Here is a 5,182-nt window from a genome sequence, read left to right as displayed (position 1 = left end):
CCCTGGCTCAAGGCCACATGCTTCATTTGACAGCTCACTTGCAAGAGTGTTTCCCTCTCTTTTCACATGTGAGATGCAATAATTATTAAAAAAAAATAGTTTTTCACTTATTATATTTATATATTTATCTAATTTCCAACACAGGGTATGTCCTTTAACGAGAGCCTGGACAACAATTTGGGAATCACCCTCTAAATGTAATTTCGACACCTTCAAATTAGCTGCTAAATCAACTGCAAGAAAAGTTGCCTGGACTTCCACCTCATTATTAGTGTCGTCTTGAAGTCTTCTAGCCCCTTTACACAAGACCTTTCCTTCGTCATCACAAACCACACATCCCGCTCTTGAGATCCCTAGATTGCCTTTTGATGCTCCATCAAAATTTATTTTCACCCACCCTTTCTCTGGTTTTGACCTTTTAATCGTCTCTCTATCTAGACAGTCGTTAGCAGGATTAACCTTGGGGAACCCATGAATGGGTCATGAATTTAGAAAAATTAATTAAGTCTAGGAAGGACAATTTATTATTTAATATGTAAAAAATATATATTTTTTCATTTCTTATGCTTTTTAAATATAACATAGCTAATATTAATAAAGAAAAATAGAAATGCTTTTTTCCTCCTTTAAAAACCAAAAAACTTTGCATTTAAAGTTTATAAAATTTGATAATAATAGAGAAAATTAAAATTCTTTTTTTTAAATCAAAGAAAATTACATTTTAAAATTATAAAATCTAATAAATAAATAAAGTTAAATATTTTTTTTTAATTGACAAATTTACTCACTGCCAAATATACTTCAAATAACTTTTGCATTTTTTTACAGAAGTTTTACATCCAAATGTAATACACCTTTTGATATAATTACTTTGTTAATAATAATAAACTTGAAAAAAACATATAATTTTAAAAATAAAATTAATACAAAATTAACATATAATTTGTTATCATTTTCCTTAAGTCGAAAATATTCTTTCATCTTCAAATTTTCGTTGTTTTTATTGTACACAAAGTAAATAGAATTGGTTGCTTCTCAATGTACAATTGTTCCACCCAAATGGGCCCATAAACAAATAGGAATCGACAGGGGTGGGCAAATTTCACCATGAAAATAACGTCGGTCGTGGCGCTAAATTTCTGAACTATGGGTGGCAATGGCAATTGAAAGGTGTTTGGTGGTAGGAGATATGGGTGGCAATGGCAATTGAAAGCCTCTTCATGCTCTGGTTATTCCATACCCAACACAGGGCCATGTAACTCCCATGATGCAATTATCAAAAACTCTGGCCGCAAAAGGCCTCATTGTCACATTTGTTACAACGTATCATAGGCATGCTGAAATCACTCAAGCAAATTCCTGTTCAAGTGACCCTGTTCTATTGGAAGCTCATAAACTGGGTCTACATATTCGTTCTGCTCAAATCTCAGATGGTTTGCCCCTAAATTTTGACAGATCTTCCAAATTCTATGATTTTATGCAATCTGTTGATAACATGGGTGAAGCTCTAGAAGAGCTTATGAATGATCTGAACAAGAAAGAGCCCCCCATATCCTGTGTTATAGCTGATACACTTCTTTTCTGGTCACTAGATGTGACCAAGAGATTTGGGATTCCCTGGATTTCCTTTTGGACACAGCCTGTGGCTGTCTACTCAATCTACCACAACTTTCATCTGCTGAGGTCTCATGGTCATTACCCTCCTAAGGGCATTGGTATGTTTATTCTATTTGCACTTATTATAGTAAGACTTGATGAAAACCAGAGTGTAATGTATTGAGTATGTATGTCTTGAATACAATAAAATCTCAATTGAGTATGTATGGCTTGAATACAATAAAATCTGAATTGAGTATTGAATACAGTAAAATCTGAACGTAAGCAATCTGTTGATATTTCTCTGGAGATTGACAAGTAGCATGTCCTGATGATCTCATACTTGAATGCTCTTGAGATGAACATTCATGATTTCAATATGTTTTCTAGCCCAATTATGCCCTATGCTCAAGAACTCTCTTGCAGCCCAGACCATCAATAGCTCAAGGCTAGTAGTATGAGATGTTATGAAGTCAGAGCTTTAATTTTAAGTCTGAACAATGACAGATAAATCTATTGCTGCTTCTGGATTTGATTGTGTGACTTTATTTGCATCAATATTTCGGATCACACTCTAAACATTCTGATGATGGATCACAGAGTGTGATCCGAAACGTTGATGCAAATAAAGTCACACAAAATCCAGAAGCAACAATAGATTTATCATTATGGATTGTGAAAATCTGATAATTCTAATGACAGATATACAAGGCCAGGCTTATATATTGTTAATGTTGAAGGAAAGTCTTTAAAAGGCCATGAGAGCGTTTGCTGTAGTTGAGAATGAGTTGTTCTCTTTCCTACCTTATGCATGAATATTAGAGGCACTCATTTTACTCATGATAGGCCTAAGTAGTATTTACAAACAGTGCTAAAATTGTATGCCAATATTAGGAATTTGCCAGAATTTGGAACTATAATATTGGATTGTAATACCTTACTGGTGAAGGTCTTCTTGCCAAAACTATGGCCATCCACTTCATAGGATGAGAAACCCACTTTCAGAATTGAAGGATCCATAGTCTTATCTTTTATCAAAGTCCATGAATTCAGACAAGAGTTCTTTGTAGTTCTGGATCTCTGAGTTTTATGCTCTCAATTGTACCTTCAAAGGATTTAAATGCTTTTGAATTTGTTTGCTCCATTATACTTCTGCATTTTAAAATTATCTAGTTTGACAATCTTATTATTGAATTTTTTTCAAATAGAATCCCAATGGATACTGTACAAATCAAACATTTTGAATATTTGGCTGTTGATCCTCTTTAGATGAGGGCATATATATATATTGGAGAAAAGAAATTATTGTTGTTTTTAAATGTTACATATGAAAGAGTTTAAACATCCTGCACTATTTTTTGTTGCAACAAAATGGTTGACTCTTTGACACATTAAAACAACCTCACTAAAAAACCCTGTTTGATACTTTGGTGTTCTCCTTGTTTTTCTTCCCTTAATGTTTATTTGATTTACAAGTGAATAAGATGTGCTCCTCAGTTTCCCTCTCACAAGTATTCTCTTCTGAGCTATGCTGACTAGTTGTATTTGAAGTCTACAGAATAACCTTCTAAATTTAGTATACCCTGTCTGTCTTTTGCTTCATACGACTTTCAGATTACATCCCACCAACATGTGTCATGAGCAAAAATCCAATTCATTTAGGAATCATTTTAGAAACTTGAATAATCAAGTTCAAGTTTTTTGAATTAAACTGTATATAAAGATTTTAATTGACATTTTGAATCTCACACAGTGATTCATCATCATGATCTGCCCTGCCCTGTTCTAGTTCTGACTACTTTGACTTTGAAGCTTTTCTTGCAGAGGAGTTGGATTATTACATTGATTATATCCCTGGAGTTCCAAATATACAATGTAAAGACCTTCCATCATTTCTACAGCTTCAAGACCCCAATTCAGATTATGTGCTTGACATGCTCTTGAAGTCATATCAATCAGCTCGTCGAGCGGACTGGGTTCTCTGCAATTCTTTCTACGAGCTTGAAACAGAGGCAATAAAAGCAATGGATGCAGAAACTCCAGTTTTGACTGTGGGTCCTCTACTTCCAAGCAGTTATCTAGACAGCCATAATCCCAAGGACATAACAGTGGGGACAAGCTTCTTGACTGAATATCAGCCCTCAGAATGGCTGGACTCTAAACCTTCTGAATCAGTCATATATGTTTCCTTGGTAGTTTAGTTCATCTATCCAAAACTCAGATAGAAGAGATAGCCATGGGACTGAAAGAAAGTGGGCAGCCTTTCCTGTGGGTGCTTCGTCCAGATATAATATCTTCTGAGATCTCCACCTGCCTACCAGATGGCTTCATGGAGACCTGCAAAAGCCAGGGGCTGGTTGTTCCATGGTTGCCTCAGCTACAGGTATTATATGAATAATTATAACCCACAACCTAAAATTTTACATTTTTTTCCTGATGAGTAAGTAACACCTAAACAAGATGAGTTGGACGCTGAACTGGATCGTGGGCATACCCACGACGCAACAAAAAAAAAATTACTTTAACTTTAGGTTATAAATTCATTGCTTCTATTTTGTGTGTTTCATCTTTTGTTCTGAGCAATGTTTTTAACAGGTATTATCGCACCCATCAATAGGTGGCTTCTTCACACATTGTGGATGGAACTCTGTTACTGAATCCATAGCTCTGGGTGTTCCAATGTTGGGTTTTCCTCTCTGGACAGAACAGTATACCAACTGCAAGCTCATGGTAGATGAATGGAAAATCGGGCTAAGATTGAGAGGTGGTCACAGAGATGATAAGGTGATTCACAGAGAAGAAATATCAAGGGCTATAAGAACATTGGTGGCAAGTGAAGAAGGAAAGGAGATGAAGAACCGGATCATGGCATTAAGAGATAGTGCAAGGAGTGCTATGAAGGCAGGAGGATCTTCTCAAAACAATATAGAGGCTTTCATTGAAGATTTAAAGTTCACTGTCCATGTAGGAAATGGAAGCCAGACTAATTGATTTTTTAGCAATACCTTTTACACAATATTTCTTTTGTTAAAACTATCCATTTACAGTAAATTATTAAGGTGTTTCACTCATAAAACTACAAAGTTGATAAAGAGGCACATATTTTCTTAACAGTGTGAGTATAGTTGATAAAGAGGCACATATTTTCTTAACACTGTGAGTATATAAAGTGGTTGGCATTGCAAGATTGTGAAGCTAACAATTCTATAGATCCAATTAAAACAATTCTATAGATCCAATTAAGATAATACTTGAGCTGTAATGATGTTTAAAAATAGTGGTAGTCAAAGTGGTTATTGCAATAACGTGAAAAGAATTTACATATTTAATATCTAAGCTTTTTCTTAAGTTTTGATGTTACTAATGTGCAAGCATAATTTCTCTTTACGGGTGGTTGTCTTCCTTGTGGTTCTAACCCTTGTTTAAGAGGGATTTTAATAGTTGATTTGTTTCAATCAAATAATTATAGCAAGTACTCATAGGATGGGGGAGGAGGATCTTGGATTTGGTTGTGTTGTTATTCTATAGCTCTTATTTCACAATATGGTCATACCCTATAGTCTCTTGAGGTTTGGAGTGCTAATGT

General features: G+C 34.8%; 1 pseudogene; it reads left to right on the top strand.

Annotated features, from left to right (window-relative positions):
* The first annotated feature begins 1,168 nt into the window (after positions 1-1,168).
* Positions 1,169-4,707, top strand: LOC131051438 (UDP-glycosyltransferase 86A1-like; annotated as a pseudogene).
* Positions 4,708-5,182: the final 475 nt, after the last annotated feature.

This window comes from Cryptomeria japonica, chromosome 5 (assembly GCF_030272615.1).
Source record: "Cryptomeria japonica chromosome 5, Sugi_1.0, whole genome shotgun sequence".
Taxonomy (NCBI): Eukaryota; Viridiplantae; Streptophyta; class Pinopsida; order Cupressales; family Cupressaceae; genus Cryptomeria; species Cryptomeria japonica.
This window is presented reverse-complemented; position numbering and strand designations above follow the sequence as displayed.